This window comes from Talpa occidentalis, unplaced genomic scaffold, assembly GCF_014898055.3.
Source record: "Talpa occidentalis isolate TD23 unplaced genomic scaffold, MPIMG_talOcc4v2.1 talOcc4.7, whole genome shotgun sequence".
In the NCBI taxonomy this organism is placed as follows: domain Eukaryota; kingdom Metazoa; phylum Chordata; class Mammalia; order Eulipotyphla; family Talpidae; genus Talpa; species Talpa occidentalis.
Window position 1 is genome coordinate 27,406,422 of NW_023605083.1, and position 23,448 is coordinate 27,429,869.

Consider the following 23,448-nt stretch of genomic DNA (forward strand, 5'->3'; position numbering starts at 1 on the left):
ACTGGTGTGGCGGCGTTGGGGGAAGCGAAGGCAGCAGACCTGGCTCAGGGGCTAGTCCATTCTGGCCCAGACTGCTGAGGCATCTGAAAATTCTAAATCCAAAGTCCAACCTTCCCACATCAGCTTTCTTTAAGGAACTGAAAACAGTGAAAACAGCTATGCTGGTGGGGGTGGAAGTAAGTGTGGGCAGCAGGTGCCCAGTTTAGGCTGGGAGTGAGGAGAAACCTCACAGCATATGGTATGTGGGCCTCCATTTGTTCTTTTGCAGCCTGGGCCCTGCAAATGTTGTGGGAGGGCCTTGCCTTCGACCCCCAGTGCATGAGGTTTGGGCCGTGCCTTTTCTCCCGCACCTAGCACAGGGCCTGAACAGGCACCAATGTCTGCTGAATGAAGGACTAGCCCAGTCCTCTGTGAATTCTCTGGCCTCAGGATAAGTCAGGGCAACCTGAGCCTCCTTGCACTCCCTCAGCCCCACTACTCCCTTCTTTCTGAAGGGACATAGAAGGAACACGTGGCCTGGATTCTGGGAAGGCTCCTCTGAGGAGCTGATGCCTACCTAAGTCGTATCTTAAACAGTGACTTGCAGAGAACAAGGCTGGAGTGTTTCCAAAGCAAGGGGCAGTTTTTGCACAGGCATGGGGCTGGGATGACACTGCATCTGGCCTCAGAGACCAGCCCCACTCGACTTTCTATGCATAGATTCTGGGTCTAGAAGATGCGGGGCTGTTATCTGTGGTTCTGCAAAGGTGCCAAAGGGCAAATAAAAGCTGCTTTCCATTCTACACTCAACTGCCAAGTCCTGAATGTGCTGGTGAAATAGCGCCTTTTTCTTTGCGAGACTGAATTTGCCCAGAGGCCATAAGTTTCTCTCATTTTCTACAGAGGGTGGGCTTTTGCCTCATCAGGGTGGGGTGCAGTTTTGCCATTTAAAGGTGTCCTAAGCTTTTCAAGGTCATGGAGGGGCAGGATATTTGGGTACCTCAGTCCAAATTCTCCATTACTGTTCTGAGATTTTGAGTGATGGTCTTTATACCTGTCTCTCCTTCTTTGCCTCCCCTAAAGTCCCAGATAAAAAAACTGCTGATCCAAGTCACAGATGTCCATGCCCTTACCTAGTGCCCCAGCCCCCTCTCAATTAGCGACTGCTGCTACCACACAGGTAGACTGATTCAGTGTTTGACTCCTCTGCCTACCTTCTGAGACGATGCAATGAAATTGTGTGTATGGGTGCTGGGGGCTTTCCTTGAGTCAAGGGTGTTTTTGAGGAAAACTTCCTGAGTGGCTTTCTAAGGGAAGGCAGCAAGTCTGGGCAGGAGAAATCCTGGAATTCCAGGGAGACTTAGCTGTATTAATACTAGCGAAAGGGCACATAGTTTTCCTGTTGGATTGCTAATAACCACAACAATGTTAGATCCTTCCTGGATTTATTTCAGTTGGCCTGAATTTGAGAATCAGATTTATCCTATTCCTTGGTGCTGAAGAAAAGAAGGTACGTTCAGTGCTGAGATATCAGCACAGTGGTGAGGGCTGAGGCAGCTTGCGAAGTCTGTGCCTTGGAAATATATCCTAGAGCTGAACATTGGGGATATTTTCCCCTACCTTCAAAACCACCAGAATTAACAATTTAATAAGATTAGGGTTTCTCCTGTGAACCCAATATGCCACTTGACAAGAAATTTTGCGGGAGTAGACTGAGTCTCATCCAAGAGAAAGTGGAAATCCAGAATTATTTTGCTTAAAGGTAAGGTGGCTTTGTAGACTACACTGCCATAGACAACCCAAGTAGGGCTTTGGCACCAAGGGAATCCCAGTCTCAGGTGAAGTCTTCATTATTTAGTGGCTGCTACACAGCATCTTTTTTGTTTTGATTTGTTTTGTGACTAATGTCGTGTTCAATTCTAATGGAACGAATGAATAGTGTAAGTTTGCCTCCCAAGGTGTTTTGGCAATTTCAGCTCTTTATGTCTTTCTAGAAGCAGTGAGGAGATAGATGCCCAAGGTGTGGGCATCAGAGAGAACTTTAGAAGAGACTCCAGAGAATAACGAGGGGTGCCTGTGTGTAGCAAGGTAGCTGGCCACTTTTAATTTCTTTGTGATTTTCTGATTTCACGCAGTATCTTTGTAATAGCTATCAGTTGCATTTACATTGATAATTTTAAAATTATTCCAAAAGAGAATCCATTCGAAAAAACTGAAGGAAACTTATTTCAAATGAAGCTAAAACAGGAAGAAGGAAGGGGAGGGAGGGAAAGAAGCTAACAAGCTCTCATGGTAGCATTTGGGGTGCCGTATTTATCGCTATCTTAGTTTTTCATCTCATTTTATCACCCTGAAAACCAATCATTTATTACCCAATACTAAAAGGGAGGAAGAGGAAACATTTATTAAGCACAAACTTAACATGCAAGGGCTAAAATAAGACATTTTCTCTGTGCTTGAGATAGCTTAGTTAAGAGTGTGACAGGCATACTCCTATCATATAGACATGCATTAAACTTTCAACTTCTAAGCCTGTCTCTGTGCCAGACACTTTGCTAGGTTCTATGATTTACAGTTAAACAATAAAGACTATTGTACTGAAAGGGGTGATCCTGTAGTGGGAAGAAATGTAAAGTGATTATTGCAATATAGTAAGTGAAACAATAGGGACTGGCCTGGGGCACCCAGGGACAGGCACTGAACTCTGATTAGGGAAGGAGAGAGTGGGTTCCTAGGAGGAGGTGATGCCTGAGCAGGGCCTTGAAGGACAAGGAGCTTGGGAGAGGAGGCAGCAGCACATCAGGCTCTGGAGTGAATACAAAGGCAGCAGACAGAAGAGCATGATGGCTGCTGGGAACTGCAAGTCATCTCATATGACTGCAACCATGTTGGAGGCTGGCAGGGAGAAGAGATGAGTCAAAGAGGCAAGGCCATGAGAGGTCATGTGCTAAGGACTGTAAGTTCCTCCCTGAGCAGTGGGAAGCTACTGCAGGGTTTTAAAGGAGAGTAGCATAGACATATTTGCGTTATAAAAAGATCTCTTTAGCAATAATGGGCCCCAGCCAGGCAGACTAATTAGGAAGCTGAGGCAGTAATCTGCACAAGAATGAAATCTCAGTGAGGATAGAAGCAGGGAAAAATGTTGAGAAAAAATGGGAAACAACATTAAGGGGATCGGTTGGAAAGAACTTGATTGGACTGTGAGATGGGGTGTTGAAGAGGAGTACAGGATGGCCCCTTGATTTCTGACTTGGACAATTAGGAGGTGATGGTGGCATTCCCTGAAATGGGTGGGATATGATTAGCTGGCATCAGAATGTATAGAATTTGCAGTGCCTATATGACAGGATCTCTGAAAGTGGCTGAAAATACACATTAGAACTTTATTTTATTTTTTTTTTTTTTTACTTTATTTGACACAGTAATGACCTCATTTAATTTCATTTATGTATAAGAAAGTATTAAAATGATGTATAATATATATTTTTTTTTTGAATGGGGTGCTATTTTATTTTATTTTTTTTTTTTTTAAATATTAAATTTTATTTTTATATTCCCCCATACAATTGCAAACGCCCAATTCTGACCCCAATCCTTTCCCCCCGCCCCCCAAAAAGTGTCTCTGGTTCATAGTTTTTTGTTGATTTTGATTTTCACTTTCTTATATTCATTTTCCTGGTCCCTTATTTAAGTTTTCTAGATTCCTGCTATGAGTGAGACCATCCGGTATTTTTCTTTTTCTTTTTGGCTTATTTCACTGAGCATGATCCCTTCCAGTGCCATCCATGTTGCTGCAAATTGCATGTGTTTATCTTTTTTGAATGCTGAGTAATATTCCATGGTATATATGTACCACATCTTCTTGATCCAGTCATCTATTTTTGGGCATTTGGGTTGTTTCCAAAGCTTAGCTATTGTAAACAGTGCTGCTATAAACATAGGAGTGCAGGTGCTCTTTGGAATTGATGTTTCTGTGTCCTTTGGGTAAATACCTAGGAGTGGAATTGCTGGATCATATGGAAGCTCTATGTTTAGTAGGTCCAGAAATCTCCACACAGCTCTCCATAGTGGTTGGACCACTTTGCACTCCCACCAACAGTGCACAAGAGTTCCTTTTTCTCCACATCCTCGCCAACATTTGTTGTTGCTAGTTTTTTTAATATGTGCCATTCTCACTGGTGTGAGATGGTATCTCATGGTAGTTTTGATTTGCATTTCCCTGATTACAAGTGATGTTGAACATTTTTTCATATGTCTGTTGGCCATTTGCATTTCCTCTTCAGAGAAGTTTCTTTTTAGCTCTTCTGCCCATTTTTTGACTGGATTATTTTCTTTGTTGTTGTTGAGTCTCATCAGCTCTTTGCAGATTTTTGTGATCAGTCCTTTATCATTAGTGTTGGGTGCAAAAATGTTCTCCCAGTTGGTGGGGTTTCTCTTTGTCTTTGTTATTGTCTCTTTTGCTGTGCAGAAGCTCTTTAATTTGATGTAGTCCCAGCTGTTTATCTTTCTCTTCACTATCACTGCTTTGGGTGATGTGTCTGTAAAGATGTCTTTGATGTGCAAATCCCGTAGTGTTTCGCCTATATTTCCTTCTATGTATTTTATGGTTTCAGGTCTTATGTCTAGTTCTTTAATCCATTTTGAGTTGATTTTTGTGTATGGTGTGAGGTAGTGGTCAAGCTTCATTCTTTTGCATGTAGCGACCCAGTTTTCCCAGCACCATTTATTGAACAAACTTTCTTTGCTCCAATGCATAGTCTTTGCTCCTTTGTCAAAGATTAGTTGACCATAAATCTGTGGGTTTATTTCTGGATTTTCTATTCGATTCCATTGGTCTGTATGTCTGTTCTTGTTCCAATACCATGCAGTTTTGATGATTATGGCTTTGTAGTATAGTTTGAAGTCTGGGAGTTTGATGCCTCCATTTCCTTCTTTTTTTTTCAGTAGAGCTTTGGCTATTCGGGGTTTTTGGTGATTCCATATGAATTTCATCAATAATTGTTCTATTTCTTTGAAGAATGCCATTGAGATTTTGATTGGAATAGCATTGAATCTGTATATTGCTTTTGGTAGGATGGCCATTTTAATAATGTTTATTCTTCCAATCCATGAGCAGGGGATGTCTTTCCATTTCTTTGTGTCTTCTTCTATTTCTTTTAACAGTGTTTTATAGTTTTCTTTGTATAGGTCCTTTACCTCTTTCGTTAGATTTATTCCCAAATATTTGATTTTTTTTGTTTCGATAATAAAAGGGGTGGTTTTTTTGATTTCTTCTTCTTCAGATTTATTGTTTGTGTATAGGAAGGCTACTGACTTTTGCGTGTTGATTTTGTATCCTGCCACTTTACTGAATTGATTGATGAGTTGAATTAGTTTTTCTGTGGAGATTTTGGGGTTCTCTATGTATATTATCATATCATCTGCAAATAGTGATAGTTTGACTTCTTCTTTTCCTATTTGGATTCCTTGGATGTCTTTCTCTTGTCTTATTGCTCTGGCTAGGACTTCCAGTATTATATTGAAAAGCAGTGGTGAGAGTGGACATCCTTGTCTTGTTCCAGATCTTAATGGAATTGCTTTCAGCTTTTCACCATTGAGAATGATACTGGCTGTTGGCTTGTCATAGATGGCCTTTATGATGTTGAGGTATGTTCCTTGTATCCCAAGAATTTCAAGGGCTTTTATCATGAATGGGTGTTGCACTTTGTCAAAAGCTTTCTCAGCATCTATTGATAGTATCATATGGTTTTTATATTTCTTTTTGTTGATGTGTTGGATAACGTTGATTGATTTTCGGATGTTAAACCATCCTTGTGCCCCTGGAATGAATCCAACTTGGTCGTGGTGAATTATCTTATGGATACATTGTTGGATTCTGATAGCTAAAATTTTATTGAGGATTTTTGCATCAGTGTTCATTAGGGAGATTGGCCTATAGTTTTCCTTTTTTGTGTTGTCCTTATTCGGTTTTGGTATTAGTGTAATATTGGCTTCATAGAACGTGTTTGGTATTGTCCCTTCCTTCTCAATTTTTTGGAAGAGTTTGTGAAGGATAGGCACTAATTCGTCTCTGAATGTTTGGTAGAATTCATTTGTAAATCCATCAGGTCCTGGGCTTTTGTTTTTGGGGAGGTTTTTAATTACCATTTCAATTTCGCTGCTTGTAATTGGTCTGTTTAGGTGTTCTATTTCTTCTTTATCTAGCTTTGGGTGATTGTAGAGTTGTAGGAATTTGTCCATCTCCTCTAGATTGTTGAACTTGTTTCCATATAACTGTTCATAGTAGTTACTGATTATTCTTTTGATTTCTGTTGTGTCCGTTGTGATTTCTCCTCTTTCATTTATGATTCTGTGTATTTGTGCTTTCTCCCTTTTTTCCTTTGTGAGCCTGGCTAGGGGTTTGTCTATTTTATTGATTTTTTCAAAGAACCAGCTCTTGGTTTCATTGATCTTTTGGATTGTTTTTTTAGTTTCAATTTCATTTATTTCTGCTTTGGTTTTTATTATTTCTTTTCTTCTACTGGTTCTGGGGTTTTTTTGTTGTTCTTTTTCTAGATCTTTGAGCTTCGAGATTAGGTTGTTTCTTTGAGTTCTTTCTTGTTTTTTGATGTGAGCTTCTATTGCTATATATTTTCCTCTTATTACTGCTTTTGCTGCATCCCATACATTTAGGATATTGGTGTCCTCCTTGTCATTCAATTCAAAGAATTTTTTAATTTCTTCTTTGATCTCCTCGTTAGTCCAGTGGTCTTCCAGTAGTGTGGCTTTTAATCTCCATGAGGTAGGATAGTTCCTTGCCTTCTTTTTATGATTTATTTCTAGTTTGATGCCTTCGTGGTCAGAAAAGATGGTTGGTATGATGTCAATCTTGGTGTATCTGTTGATGTTTGTCTTGTGCCCCAGTATGTGATCGATCCTGGAGAATGATCCATGTGCGCTTGAGAAAAATGTGTACTCCGTTTTTTTTGGGTTTAGTGTTCTATAGATGTCTGTTAAGCCCAAATGCTCTAGGTCCTTATTTAGAGCTTTAGTTTCTTTACTTATTTTTTGTCTTGTTGATCTATCCATTGTTGATAGTGGTGTGTTGAAGTCTCCCACTACATATGTGTTTTCTCTGATGTCTGTTTTCAGAGAGGACAACAGTTGTCTGATATATTTTGGTGCTCTTTCGTTTGGTGAATATATGTTAATGAGTGTTATTTCTTCTTGAAGTATTGTCCCCTTGATCATAATGTAGTGACCATTGGGGTCTCTTTTTATTTTTTTGAGTTTGAAGTCTGTTTTATCTGATATAAGTATAGCTGTTCCTGCTTTCTTTTTTGGCCCATTTGCTTGTAGGATTGTTTTCCATCCTTTGACTTTGAGCCTATTTTTATCTTTTGTAGCTAAATGTGTTTCCTGGAGACAGCAAAAGGTTGGGTTTTGTTTCTTAATCCAGGCTGCAACTCTGTGTCTTTTTATTGAAGAGTTTAGTCCATTTACATTTAGAGTTAATATTGATATGTTAGCATCTGTATTTGCCATTATGTTTGTCTTTCCTTTGATTTTATTTATTTATTCTTTTAATAACTTTTTTTTTTTTTTGGTCTTCTTTCGTTGTTATTCGTCCCTCTGAGGTTCTGGCTTTAGGATTCCTTGTAGTATTTTTTGGAGTGGGGGTTTAGTCGCAATGAAATTCCGGAGTTTCTCTTTGTCTGGGAAGGTCCATATTCTTTCTTCATGGAGGAAAGAGAGCTTTGCAGGATAGAGTATTCTTGGTTGGCATCTGTTTTCTTGGAGTCTGTTGACTATGTCCCTCCACTCTCTCCTTGCCCGTAGTGTTTCTTCAGAGAAGTCTGATGTCAGCCTGATTGGTTTTCCTTTGAATGTTATCTGTTTCTTCCCTCTTGTCAGCTTCATTATTTTTTCCTTGTCCTGGATTCTTGGGAGCTTTACTATTATGTGTCTTGCTGTGTTTTTCCTTTCGTCGTGGAAGTTTGGTGTTCTTCTTGCTTCTTGTATATCAATTTTCAGCTCCTTCTTCTCATTTGGGAAGTTCTCTTCAATTATATCCATGAATATTTTCTCTGTTCCTACATCTCTCTCCTCTCCTTCTGGAATTCCTATAACTCTTATATTTCCTTTCCTCATGGAGTCAGATAGTTCCCGAAGTCTTTCTTCATTCTTTTTCCTTCGTACTTCTCTTTCCTTTTCTGTTTTGGTTCTTTTTATTTCTGTGTCTTCAAGATTACTTATTCGTTCTTCCATTTCATCTATTCTGCTTTCATTGCTTTTCCCAGAGTTCTTTAGTTCCTCCATTAATTCTTTGATCTCCTGCATTTCTCTTACTTCCCTCTTTAGGGACTCAATTTCCTTCTTCTGATCTATCACTTTTTTAATCATGGCAATTTTAAATTCTCTTTCTGGAAGGCTCAGAAGTTCTTCCAAGTTGCTGTCGTTGCAATCTGGGGAGTGGTTTTCTTTTTGTGGTGTGCTTCTTTCCTGAGGAGTTTTTAGGTTGCGTGTGGTTCTTCTACTCCCTACTGTCTGTTTTCTAATTTGTCGTATGCGTTGGGACACTGTGTTGCTCGGACTGACTGACATCTTGGGTGAACTTCTCCGCTCCCCTCTGGCTCTTCCAGGAGCCATCTCTGTCTTCTGGGGGAGCTTTCTGCTGGTTTTAGGCAGTTTTTACTTAAGAAATGTCCCTGTTCTCAAATGGCGAAGCGGGATGCAGTCCCTGCGCCTCCGGTTTCAGGCACACTCTTCTGCGCACCCGGTCTGCCCCGGACGTGGGTGCCTGCTCCCTCTGTGGGCTCAGACTGCTGGTTGGAAGGGGCCTGGCGTGAAAATACACATTAGAACTTTAAAAGAAGATGCGGTATTCTTTAAAAGAATACTGAGCCATGAGGAACACAAATATTTAAGAGGCAGACAAAGAAGAGGGAGTTGGTCCAAGGGATCAAGAGGTAGGAGAAAATCAAATATGTTGTGGTCTCTCTAGTCTGTCATCCTTGGAAGAATGGGTAAAGAGCAAATGACAAGTGGCAGAAAGACCCATGCCACCTGACTTGCTTCTTTAACTTGCTTTCCTGGACATAACTGCCCACAGATACCTCATTCTGGAAATACAAGTTTTTGCCCAGGTTCATTGCCTTCCTAAACAGAATCAGTGTTTTGTTGGTAAGGCAATTGAGAAAGGGTTTTGGGATAAGCAAAAGAGTATGTTGGCCTGCGGGGTAGCCAAGGGGAGAGGGGCCCAGTGAGAGAGGACTAGTTCTGCAGTACAGCAGAGATGCCAGAGCCCGCGTGTGCCGGGTATTTTCAGGTCAATACTTCAGAGATGTCCAGGAAGATGATGAATGAAAAGTCTCAATGGGTCCACATGTGAACTTGGGGTGGTTTTGGGGGGAGGCCGGGTGGCTGTCTGATTAGACATGAATGGGGAGAAGAGGTGTACTCTAGTCTTCACAAGATGGACCTCGAGTAGAAGGGTAGTAAGGCAGGTAAGAGGGGAGCATCAGTGTAAAGGAGAGGTGTCAGAAGGCTCTCTTAGGGAAAAGCATTAACATGTTCATATGTTCAAGGTGAATCCAGGTGAGAGAAAGGTTGGCGAGCCAGGAAATAGGACTAACTGATGGAGGGAAGGTTCTAGAAGGTGGGTGTTGGGAAGGAATGGAACACACCTTAGAGAGGAGCGATCCCTAGAGCAGAAGAATGGGTGCTGAGGAGTTCACAGGTAGGAAAGACTGCCCACCCATCTGTGAATCAAGAGGCAAGAACAGAAACTCAGGTAGGGGACTTAAGGTAATAACTAAGTCTCAAGATGAGCAATAAAATAACCATGCAGAGTGACTAAGAGCCCTGCTTTGTAACAGGATAGGCTGTGTGCTCACATTCTGGTTCTGTCACTTGCTGTGTAGACTTGGGTGGGTTACTTACTACATCTCTGTGCCTCAGTGTCCTCATGCATACTGAGGACAGTAACAGATAACTGTTACTTGGAGTTTTGGGACACATTAAGTGTTCATTCACATAGTACTTGTAACTGTAACAAAGAAGTGCTCTGCCTGCATTTGCTGTAATGATTATTGTTAATAGGGCTAAGGACAAACTGGGAGGCTGGTGGAAGGTTATGAGAGCGTAGCCAGGGAGCATGGTGTTCCAGGATAGAAGGAATCAAGGACGTCCTCAGGAAAGAGAGACTCTTGAATAATACGCAGGGTTACCAAGAGGCTGTTTCAAGTAGATGAAACACTGGACACGGAGGAGGCCGATGGAGAGCGTGCCTCATTGCGCAAGAGCAAGCTCTCAGGACTTGAGCATGTGAGGTGAGGTGACATGTGTCCCTTCCACCTTGTAGGGAGAAAGGATGCAAGAGCAGCTGCTGCAGAGCCCGTGGGCCCCAGGCTTTCAGCCCTGAATGCTCAGAGTCTTCTCGGTAGTCACAGGAAGTTTGTGAGCAGAACAGTGACGAGGTCTGCTCTGACTCATACTGTTCCTTCAGGTGAGAGTAGATAATGCTATTGCCACTGCTAAATCACTACCTGCCAGGGATATGGCAAGTACCTGGGCTGAGGCCCAGGACTAAGTGAGTTGAGGAGGCCACGCAGCTGGCGAAGGAGGGTGTTCTGACTCCAGAGCCTGTTCTGTGAGCACCACACTGTCCCCGTCTGTCCCTTTAGAGCAGGACTCATAGGAGAAGGTGATGCATGATAAGGAGATAAGGACTCCCCTGAGCTGTGGCAACTTAGTAATGGTATATTTTCTGTCTTCATGGAGAGTTTGACTATAGGGTTTGGAAGCTCTACAAAGAGCTCAGAAGCCAGCTGCTAGCTAGGGAGCTCAGAAGTCAGCTGCTAGCTGGCTAGATAACACAGGGCTGAAAAATGGCCAGGTGCTATCTGTGCCTGTCTGGAACCCAGGTCTTGTCTGTGTGTCCTCCTGCAGCCTGATTAGATTGCAGAGTTCTTCCTTTCATTTTCCTAAGACCTGAGCTGACCCTGATTCTACCTGTCAAGGCCAAGGCCATGACCACTTGACCCCTCTCAGTCCCTGTGTAAGAAGTTCTCAGTGTGGATAAGCTGGTGGGGAGACTGGGCGCCTCTTTCATGTACCCTGCAGCTGGGTGGACGTGGCCAGGGCACGCCTGGCGCAGCAACAGCTGCTGAGAACTGCGACGTTCCTCTGTGGTTGTGAAGCTTGACCACGTCGTCCTCTCTACCCTAACTCCTGTTCCCCCAGACCCAGTCAGTGCCCGGGTTTGGATGTATCTTCATTGTCAACACCACACAAGGATCCTCCCACTCAGTGTCAGCACCCAGACCCCGACCCCGGCTGCAGCCACTAGATTCACTCTGTAATTCTGCCCTGTTTCCTGTTTCATCTTGTCTGCTCGGATGCAGCATTAAACAATCTTATTGGCCTCCTACTCCAAAGCGTTTGGCAGATGTGCCCCAATTTGTCATGCCCACGGTTGACTCCCGAGCTCATCCAGTCTGGGACTAATCACTGTCTCCAACTTAATTTCCCACTCTGAGGGCAGGATCATCTCCCTCTCACGGGTCACGTCTCCCAGACACACCGTAGTCACCGTTTCCACACTCCTGCTCCCTCCCTCATGTCCTGACATCTCCCTCCTACATTAAGGTTGCCCGTGCTTGACTTTTTCTCCTCTCCTTTCTGATTCTCCAGTTACATTGTTGGTTTGTTGAAAGCAGCCCAGAATGTCTTAAACCTGCACAGAGCCATGCACATAGCAAACACTTGGGAAGTTTAATATTTGCTGATTTATGATATCTTTGGCCTGGAAGTTTTGGGTTTTTTTTTTTTTAATTTTTTATTGCATTTTTAGAGCATTCCACATAAGACCGCTGACTGTGGTAATGAATACTTGTTAGAGGCAAAGCCTAGTAAAAGGCATTAGCTCCTAATCCTGTTAAAGACTTTCCCCGTTATCATATGTGCTTATGTGCTGGCTTCTCTTTTAAGCGTCTTGACAACAGCAACTAACTGGTACCCTCGCAGAGGAGTGCCAGGAGAAGCGAGTATGTCATAAATGGTCACTCACTACTCTTTTCCCTCTAGCTAGACATTTGCATTTGGAAACACTTTTAAGACTTATTCACAAATAGGTTATTAGTCTAGAACTATAGGAAAATTGGATTGGACAGAACTTTTCACTTGCTCAACCTTCCTTTTTAAAGTCCTCCCTAGCCTTTTGCCAGTGCATTTGTTTTACTGTCCTGCCTCCCCTGCTAAATTCTTTTAGACCTTCCCCCACAGATACACAGCCTCCAACCTTCTGGCTCAGAGGAAGATCTTTGGGAGTATGCTCCCAGATGTCCTTGGCATTTGGGATTTACAGGAGATCTGTGTCGCTTTAGCTTTCTCAAAAGAAAATGAAATTGGCCCAGAAATGCTTTGCAGACTGTTGTGGAAGCAAAACCAATAGATTTTGGTTTTTTTACTTCTGTGTCCAAACATTTTTCTACCAGTGATAACTGGTTTTAATTCGCATCTGGTTTGCGCAGTTATTATTATAATACTAATTGAATAACTCCAAAGGCATGAACTATTAGGGGGAAAAAATGAGTTTACCAGCTTTAAATCAAATGTGGCCAGAACACATCACCTGGTAAATAAAGCAATGAGAAATTTTACAATGCAGTAAAAATACAATATTGCAATGTCTATCCAATGTCACCCGAAAACAGGGGAAGAAAAAAATGTAAGTCCTAGATAAAGGCAAAAAGTCAAAATGAGATTCTTGGTGGTTATCCCACGTGGCTGTGGGAGGAGATCAAGCAACAGGGTTAGTGGTTCTTAACCCAAGGGCCAAATGGTAGCCCAGGTGTCAGGACCAGATACACACTTACTCTCCTGACTCTCAGCTTCCCCCACTTCCCAACATTAGCACCACACACACAAACAAGCACATATCATGCCCGTGTATTTTAAATGAAAATAAGGGCTGGAGAAGGTGGTGCCATAAGGTACCCTCACAAAGGTGGTGGGTTCCAGTGGTCTGAAAGCTCAAGTCCCTCAGCTGTTCTCATGGGTGCTTGCTTCTGTCTAATGTTTGTTTGCAGGGGAGGCTTGATATGAAAAGCCTTGTGAATTCTTTGAGCACAACCTTTGTTGGGCAAATGAATGATGAGTGGTTCATTTTATGCTGAGTCTTTTGTCATCACCATTTATAGCTGTTTTGTTTATTCACTTTGTGAGAGCCACTCTGAGAGTTGATGAATGTGTTTTATGAGAGAATATAAGAGCCCCGCAATTTGTTTTGATTGTCTCCATTTGGATTCGTAGCAAGCAGGTGCGATCATCTGGAACTGGTTTGGGCAGTGGCGTGGTTATATAAATATTAGCTACATGAAGTGAAATCTCATTTAAATCATTTTCATCTGTAAGAACGGATGAAAAGAGCTATACATTGAATATAAAACACCATAGTTCTATTTGTTAAGCTTCTGAGCCTACAAATGTGTAACCTGCCATATGTCTGAACATATGTATGGTTAGGTGGTCTCCTTTGTATAAATATTTAACTTGCAGAGTTTTTGCATTTCTTTGAGTATTTATGCAAATAGTCTTTAAAAACAAATCTGACCCTATGATTTCTTAATAAAACAATTTTTTTCTGATCTGAAAAACAGGCATTTCTACTTTGGAAATTTTGTCAGGGATTATTTTTGTTTGATGTCTTTTTGTTACTTATTTAAGCCTTAGAAAATAACTCATCACATTTTTAAGCCTTAGATTTTTCCTGCTTATTTTGTTGCTATTGTTGATTTTTGCCAGTACCACTGGCAATAAACAAAGAGTGGCAAACCTCTTAAATACACAGTACTTCCTCCCTATTTACAGGAAAGCTATTTTCAAGGCTCTGACATTTTCCTAAGAATGGCATTCCATGTTTTCATGGATTCATATAAATCTTCACAAAGTGTATATTCATTCAGGCAAAGGTTTGAACAGGGACTTATGATCGTAGGTGGAATGAGCAATCAGAAGTCCGTTTATTACCAGGAATCATCCAGAACGTTGGGTTGCTTCTTGGTCAGTTCTTAAAATGCAAGATTCATGAACTCGATACACCCATGAAAATGCATTGAATAATGCTCTTTCATGCTACTCAGTCTTTCTTTAAGCAGGCTGCTGTGGTGCCTGGCATCTTCCTCATCCTCTGCCTTTGAACCTTGTGTCCCTTGAAAATTGCTCGAAGGCCATTTTCAGAGTTCCTCATAAGGGGAGCTTCTATGAGTCCCCTGGACTGACTTTGGCAGCTCCTCCTCTGAGATTCCAGGCTAGAGTTGTCCCCACATCTGTCTTTCCCATTAATGTGACTTATGTTGACAACTAGGACTCTAGGACTTGCTTTTGTCTTCATGGCCCCAGGACCAACCTCACTGCCTGACTTGTACTGCTCAATAAATACTTGTTGAGTGGATGAGTGAATTTATTTGCTAATTGATAATTAAAATGATCTCAGAAGAGCATTATTCAAATGAAAATGATTAATGTTAACATGGAGGTATGGCCAAGGCCCAAATTATTTTTATTTGTTTTCTGTGTTGCAAAGTATTCTAGGAAATGTTAATATACTTGAGCTGATTGGCATGGGAATGTTTGAATATGGCTATCTTGTGGAAGATCAGTTAGTTCCCCTTTGGCCAGGGGCACTCAGAGGGATCAAGTAATTAACCAGTCCCTTCTTCACTCCAGGGAGAACCTGAGGGGAAGCTGTGTCTAAGAAACTTAAAAATAGCACCAAACCAGAATCACTATCTCATGAAATCAGCAAAATCCATGGTAAAGAGAAGTAAACAGGAGCCTAAGGTTACAGACTTAATAACCAAGATGGACATAAAGCCCAACCTTCAGAGTCCTACTCCAGTGTTCTTCCCATTAATCCTTGTTGCTTCACTTCATCAGTGTTTAATAGTGTTTGTTTTAAGAAGACCAGAAGGAAATGTCCCTCACCTCTTGACATCTGTAGGTTGGCCTGCTTAATGGATAATTAGGGAAATAGTCAGTCATTCCCCCATCCTAATCTGGTCTTGCATGAGGAGCAAATTACTGGTGGCAAATTAGAAATTCCAACTTCTGTTGTCCTAGCTTGGGAATTTGATGTTAAAAGGGCTGCTGCTGAGTTCGTCAAATATGACCCCAGGTGTAATATACCTAAAACTCTCAGCAACTGTAGACTTTGTAAAACATTCCCTGCCTCCTTGTAAATTCAGAAATGCCCGTTAGGTTGAGACTTACTCATATAGAACAAGTTTTACAGGAAATAATTATGTAAATTAATATTGTTGCCAAACTTTTGGATTGCATTTACAAACTAAAGAATTTAGTGCAATATTTATTAGACAGTCTTCAAATTGGTTTGTCAAATAATCAAGGGAGAGTAGGTATAATGGAAATAGCAGTAGATTTGAAGTCAGATCAAGTCATTGTATTTGAAGTCAGATCAGTGGGTCTGGATCAAATCTCAGCCCTAACACCTCTTGGCTTAATGCCAGGCAAATTGTCCCAAGTCTCAGCCTCACTCCTACACTTAATGAAGAGGCTGCCGCAGACCCTGTCTACTTCGTAGAGATCTATTTAAGCTCTTTGCAAATCCCTATAGTCATATAAAAGAAATAAAAATGATTGTAACAGCCCCTAACCTACCTCCCAACCCACATTTCCTTTGAGAATCACATTTTCCCGTGCACATTATTGACTCGTATCTGCCTTTCCACTTTCATTACAGTTTTGTATCTCATTCTGTAGCCCAATCATTGGCCTTGTGATACAAGTCTTCTCTTGTATCACAAGGCCATCATCCACATAGGATTATTTTTCAGCTTCCCCTTGTCAGATGGTATTTTAGCAACTGGCCCATGAGCACCATAGACAGGGGCTGGTGGGGGTCGGGGAGGAAAGGAGAAGAACCCAGAGTGTTTCTCTCCCCACCCCCATCTTGCCTGTGGGGGGTGATTGTGTCTTCTCCATGCCTCCAAACCTAACCCCCTTCTGTGGTTCCAGCATTTCCTAGTCAGCCCTCTCCATGATGCCGTGACCTCATCAGATTACTCCAGCTTTGGAGGGCTGTTATCACCCCCTTCTCTTAGTATACCTGAAGCCCTAAGAGCAATGGTGGCTCTCCGCTGACTTTGATCTCTGCGTTTCATTAGAATTCTTTGTTTAGCTTTTCAGCTTACCTGTTACTTTCACAAGTAATTCCTTGTATTAAATTCCTTCTCTTTAACACACCAGAGTGATTTTTGTTTTCCTTACTAGACCCTGACAAGTTTGTTGAAGTGATTAAGCATTTTAATTGCCTTTACTAGTCAGAGTAGCTTAGAAGATCCCAAGTCTGTGCAGTATGCTGAAAGTACTGATTCCCTAGACCCCCATAGAAGTAGTGGTTTCATTGTTTTGGTGCGTGGCCCACAAATCTAAAATTTTGAAAGGCTCCCCCCAGGTGGTGATGATTCTCAGCCCTGGTATAGAGAAAATCAAAGCCAGACTGAGACAGAGGCATTGGGAGGGCTCCCTGGGTTCACTCACCAGCTGAGGCTTTGCTTCTACCAACCAGCCTTCTCAGTAAGAACCTGCCTGTGACTTTAAACTGACTACATCCCATGGGTTGCAGAGAAGATCACAAGCTAAGCTGGAGGATGCCAGGGAATTTTTGTAGAATTAAGGGAGATAACTTTGTGACTACTTCTTGAAAGTAGTTGTTATTCTCCTTCCCTCAAGTTGAGTGAAAATATAGAAATGTAGAGAAGTTATGAAATAGAAGATATGAAAAAATAATTTTCTTGTTCCTTAACCATACAGAATCTAAACATTGAATACCCAAAAGGATAGAGGAACAATCAAATAGTCCAAAAGAAAAAGAAACCATTTCATTGCTTGACATGTATAGTAATATAACCTAACTAGTAATATAACCCAACAGTCTAACCATAAGCTGGATCTGTTTAATGTCAGAATAGTTTAAGAAAATAAGTTCTAATTGAATGTCTTGTGTCAAGTTACATATTAACACATATCCTAAGGAGACTTGAGTCTTGTGATAATGAACATAGTTGGCTGCTAGAATTTCTGCATTCTTGCCTCTTGCCAGACACTATAATATTGAGTGTTCCAATGGCTAATCTCATCAAAAGGTTGGTTATAAGGAATAATATTCTTGGAGGATTGCCTGAGGGATATGCCACCCATTCATTCCTCATCTGTATAGTCTCAATATTATTCCTGGTTTAAGTCAAGTCATTGAATCTCCTTGTCAGTTTCCCTTTATTGCGCAGAATAATGAAAAAATTACATCAATCTTTGGGGGAATTTTTGAGCTGTGTATTAAAGGACAAACTCTCATAGTTTTGTAGGCAGAGAAAACATTAAATACCAAGATAGAAGCATCAGACTAGCATAAAACTACTCGTCTGTAAGCCAGGGAGCCAGAAGACAGCAATACCACATTTCTAGAGAGATGAAAGAAAGGGATTGTGAGCTAAGAGTCTTATACCAACCAAAACATCAAGTCCTATATGAGGACAAAAGAAAGGCATTTCTGAATAAGAAGCAACTCAGAGTGGACCGACCTTTCATGTGCCTCTTATGAGAAAAGAACTTGAGAAATGTTCCAACCAAATTAAAATTGAATCAGAAAAAAAGGTGTCAGAATAGGGGCATATAAAGAGTCAAACAATGATGAATGATAAAACTTATAAAACTGATGGGCAAGTCTAAGGAAATGATGATGATGTGGCTATGAGTTATAAATTGTTAATGGTTTCTTGTTGCAGAGAGCTATACTAAGTTCTATACTAAGAGGAATTCAGTAGTTTTTCATGGAGTGTGTGAGAAAGTAAAAATATTCCAAATCTCTCCTGTGGATAAAGAAAGAGATGTCATTATTTGGATTCTCTGGAAGGAGGAGACAGTGAGATGGAGTCTGGGTTGCAATGTACTTGTGAGGAATTAACACTTGCATTATGAGTTGAATCATGTCCCGCAAAAATCTATGTAAAGTCCCAACCCCCAGTACCTGTGACAGCGACCTTATTTGGTCACTTATTTAAAGTCTTTGCAGATGTTATCAAGTAAAGATGAGGTCATGAGGGTGGGCCTGAATCCAATATGACGGGTGTTTTTATAAGAGGAGGAAAATGTCATGTGAAAACAGACACAGGGGTGAACACTGCAATGACAAGAAGAGGTTGGAGTGATACAGTTGCAGCCAGTGCTGGCCAGTCAAACCTGAAGCTTGGAAGAGGCAAGAGCCTCCTCCCATCTATAATCTGAGGGAGTACGGCGGCTATGCCAAAACCTTGATTTTTGAACTTCCAGCCTCAGAACTGTGAGAATGTACATCACTGTCATGTTTGGCCATGCATTTGGAAACAAATACAACCTGTACAAGGAGTAGGGAAGGAAATGTAGTTGGGCAGGAAAAGGGAGACGTCAAAACCCCATGCAGGACCCACAAGCCTGGCCAAGTTGATACAGAGCTGCTTGTCATTCAGTCACAGGATGGAAGCTGCCTCAGGGAGATCTTGACCTGGGGTGACTGATTCTCTGCAGAGGTAGATCCTGAGGGGACTGACAGCCAGAGGTGCCTGCTGACCAACTCCCAGTAGTGTGCAACCTTCCCTACACAGACAGAGATTTAGGGGACACAATGTCTACCACAGTGGGCCAGAAACAAAATGTCTGGGAGTAGAGAGGGCAAAAAGTCAATTTTTTTAACCAGAAATACATAGATTTGCTAATGATTTAAAGGTAGAAAGATAACTAAGAGCAAAATTTATGTGGAATTAAAAATTTAAGTTACTAGTAGGAAAATGCTGCCTTATGAGGATTGCATGCTAACTGATGCTCTACTGGAGCATGCTTTTTACTAGTAGGAAAATAAATGGAATTATAAACTTGTTCAATCCAGCAAAGAAGGAATGAGTAAAACTATGGTAACAAAAATTATAATAGTAAACAGGCATGATGGAAGCAAACCAAATATTATCTTTTACAATAGATGTGAATTTGTTGAAGTCTCCTTTCACATGATAAAAACTCTTAAATTGTCAAAACAAACCAAAAGTCCAATTTTTTTCCCAAAGATTTATTTATTCGTGTATACAAGTAACTGGGTATAGGCCAGAAGTGTGGGGGGTAAGAGGATTCACCAGAGACAGAGTGGGGAGCAGAACAGACAGATGGACAGAAATATATTGCTGAGGGGAGCAGCGGGCGAGTCAGGAGAGGTCTGCTGCACCATGTGTGTTGCTCCCTGGTCAGGGATCGAACTCGTGTTGCAGAGGCTGCGTATAGTTTCATAAGTTGTGTCTTAATCCTATGCACCACCAGGGAGGCCCCAAAAGTCCAACTTTAAGCTATTTGTAAAAAATACAGCTAAAACAAAATGGGAAAGACAAACAGTAAAAGACAGACAGTAAAATGTTGACAGTAAAAAAAGGAACAAGGATAGGCAAACTTATGCAAATAGAAGGAAAGCAGGAGGGGGGATGTTACTCAAGATGATACCCAAGACCAAAATTATTAAATAAGAAAAAAAATACTAGCCTAGCTATGTAAATTGTGAGGCAAAGCATAGTAGAAAGTCAGGAGAACATGAAATGATTTTAATCTACTTTCATAATTTGATAAACAGTGTTATAAGATGATAATAGTAATATTTACATATCCTATAAACAGAAAATATCCATTTTCTCTTGTAATGATGAGATATTTACATAGTTTATTTCTATGCCCATAAGAAAAAACTGAATGATTTGGATTGTTTTATGGGGCGAGTAGGGATAGTTACTCATCCCAATTTTTTGATCCCATTGCAATAAAACAAAAAAAAAATGGGAATAAAAGACTAATCATTAAAATATAAACCCTTGAAATTAAGAAATTAATTGAAATTAAGAAATCCTCTTATAGATGATTCCTAAATCAAATTGAAATCAAATATAATGTGACAAAGTATCTGAAAATTAATTAAACACAACACTTCACATCACAGCATAGGGAAACCACTAATATATTCAGGAATACTTTGTATAACTTAAGTACTTTTTTTTTTTGGTACTATTTATTCTTAAAGTATTGCATCAAAGAATTCTTGAAAGTCAAAAGAAGGAAAATACTAATAATAAATGCTAAAATTAGTGGAAATGGTCACAAAACAAATAGAAAAGGGAAATCTGACTTAGGGAAAATATAATATTACATGTACAACATTAAGAATATGTATTTACACAATACATATTTCTCCATCTACCCTCACACCAGGAATAAAGGAAAAAGACATTATCTGGGTCCCAAAAACATGAAAAGAATCAGTAAGAAAATATTGTCTCAACTTTATGACAATACATTTTAAAATCTAAGGGAAACTGATAGTTTTCTAACAAAATATAAATTACTAAAATTTGACCAAGAACTAGGTTATAAATTCCAAGAAATGAATAATCATAGGAAAATCTGAGGGCATATAAAGGACAGTACCTTCCAATTTTTTGAAAAGTATCCATTTCTTAATACTAGAACCTGTAAAAACTGGGGCAGCAAGCATCAAATTTCACTCATGAAAATATCCTTTTCAAAATGGTAGCAAATCAAGTCCAAGTTATTTTATTCTAGAAATATAAGAATAGCTTTGCATTGTGAAATATCTCAGTGTTATATATTGACAAAGTAAGGAACAGTTGTGTGATTTTATCAACTGATGCTGAAAATGCATTTGATATTATCCATGAGACATTCCTAAAAAATAAAATAAAATTAGGTTATAACAGGAAAAAACCTACTGTGTTACCAAACAAACCAAAACATTATATTGAAATGATATTGAGTATTGTAGGATTATGTTATAAATATCTGGCGTGTTAGTTGCTGTTACTCATCATTTTTGAAGTTCAATGCAATATGAAAAGAAACAGATAAGCTGATAGCATGATGTGTTAAAAAAAAATAATAGATGAAACCAAACCAGTTTTTTTCCTAGGAATTCCAATAGAAATGCAAATAGAAAAATATTTAAAAGCATGTCAAACTAAACATCTGGTGGTGAACTTTATAAAATATAAAGCAAATACAAAAAATATACAAGATTGTAGTAAATGATATAAAATAACATTTGAAGAAATTGGGAACTAAAAAAAAAGAAACATGGAACTAACAGGTTTTTAAATGAGTAAACTTAAAATGGCAAACATATAAATCCTTTCCAAATTAAAATGTAGATTTAATAGAATTCCAGTAAGAATCCCAACTTCGGGGGTGTGGGGAGTGGGGGACATGTTGTCAGCTCAATCAATGTGATTTTAAAGACCAGAAAAAATGTAAATGTGAGAGAATTGCTAAACTTAGAGGAAAAATAATCAGTATGGCGACTTGCACCAACAAGTATCAGAACATACTGTCATGTTACTGCATTTAAGATAACATGGTATTAGCTCTGGATCAGAAAGTAAGTCTTTGGAGCGAAACGGAGTGCAGAAATAGATTACAGTATACAGAAGAGCATGTGCGCTAAAGGTGGCGTATCTTTTTAGTAAGGAAAGATTATGAAGTAAATGACCTGGGACAATGCACTCAGGTTCAATTCATTTGCAATAAAGATCTAATGTTAAAACTGGTGGGAGCTATGAAGATATGAAAAGAAAATATAGGAGAATGTGTGATAACATCACGTTAGAGTAATATAGCTCATTAAGAGAAAATTAGTAAGTTTGACTATATAAAAATTTAAAATGTCTGTATAACAAGACACCATCAACATGAAAATATGAACAATGTTTCATATACTAGGAGATCTTACAAATTGATCGTAAGAGAAAAAAGATAATCAGCACGATATCAATATAAGAAAAGTGCATGATCTGAAAATGTGAGTCACCAATGAACCTGTGAAAATTATATGTCCCATTAGTGGTAAGAGAATATGAATTAAAACAACTGACTGATTGCTTCAGCCTTTTTACAGAAAGAAGTGTAGCAATGGTCCTTCACATGATTGATGTGTGTATCAACTTTGGCTCAACCTCTAGGATTCTTTCCCATAGAAATAAAAGTACTAGAACTTTCAAGATGTTTGAACAAGGCTGTTTGTTCCTGCTCGGTTGTGGTAGCCAGATGTGGAAACAGCTTAAATGTTCATCCACAAAGGAATGCTTGGTTAAGCAGTGGAGTATTCATCTTGTAGAATATGATGCATGTACTTTTATTTCTTTTTTTGTTTCTTTTTTTTAATTATATATATTTTACATCATTGTTCTTTTTTTTTCTTTTTACAATGTTTGCTTTCTTTTCTCAGGTGTTGTCCCCATAGAATTTCCACAACCAATTTACCCGTGCACCATCACCATAGTCCCTTATGCTCTTCCTCCCCTTGTTTTGATCCCTTTCCTTCCCCCTCCCCTGTAGAATGTGTCTGATTTATATTTGTCTGTTTATTATTGTTTTGTTTATTATTATTATTTTTTTTCCATGATCCTTGTATAGTCCCCTTATGTTGTTCCTGTTAGTGAAACCGTCTGGCATTTTTCTTTTTCCTTCTGACTTACTTCACTGAGCATAATCTCTCTCTCCATCCATGTTGCTGCAAATGGCATAAGTTTATCTTTTTGATTGCTGAATAGTATTCCATTGTGTATATATACCACATCTTCTTGATCTAGTCATCTATTTTTGGGCATTTGGGTTGGTTCCAAGTCTTACTATTATAAATAGTGCTGCAGTAACATAGGGGTGCACGTATCTTTTTGGATTAATGTTTTTGTGTCTTTTGGGTAGATCCCTAGAAGTAGAATTGCTGGGTCATATGGTAGCTCCATTTTTAGTAGTTTGAGGAACCTCCACACAGCTTTCCATAGTGGTTGGACAAGTTTGCACTCCCACCAGCAGTGTAGGAGAGTTCCTTTTTCACCATATCTTCACCAACATTTGCTGCTAGTTTTTTTAATGTGATGCATGTATTTTTATTTATTTTCTAAAATATTTTATTTTATATAATTCTTACATCATTTTTCATCTTTGCACAATGTATGCATTTTCATTATGGTTATATTCCCCATACAATTGTACCACCCCCCCTTATTTTGACTCTAGTCCTTCTTTCCCCACCCCTCCCTCCCCCCCACCCCCCATAGTGTGTCTGTGGTTTATAGTTGCTTGTTGATTTTGATTTTTACTTTGTATTGATTAGTCTTTTTTCTGGTCTCTCATTTAGGTTTTCTAAATTCCTGCTATGAGTGAGACCATCCAGTATTTCTTTTTTTTTCTGACATTTCGCTGAGCATGATCCCTTCCGGCTCCATCCATGTTGCTGCAAACTGCATGTGTTTATCTTTTTTGAATGCTGAGTAATATCCCATGGTGTATATGTACCACATCTTCTTGATCCAGTCATCTATTTTTGGGCAGTTGGGTTGTTTCCATAGCTTAGCTATTGTAAATAGTGCTGCTATAAACATAGGCGTG

At 39.8% G+C, this 23,448-nt stretch overlaps 1 protein-coding gene across 4 annotated transcripts in view; it reads left to right on the forward strand.

The window, feature by feature from the left end:
* PIP5K1B (phosphatidylinositol-4-phosphate 5-kinase type 1 beta) overlaps positions 1-23,448 on the forward strand; it is a 285,967-nt gene that overhangs the window by 85,190 nt on the left and 177,329 nt on the right. Inside the window, exon 1 of one of the 4 annotated variants that reach the window (XM_054689117.1) lies at positions 1,719-1,741. The exons of the other annotated variants lie outside the window; for them this stretch is intronic. The gene's annotated coding sequence lies outside the window, so the exon portion shown is untranslated. Of the gene's footprint in view, positions 1-1,718; positions 1,742-23,448 lie in introns of those variants that run through there. 4 annotated transcript variants of the gene reach the window in all.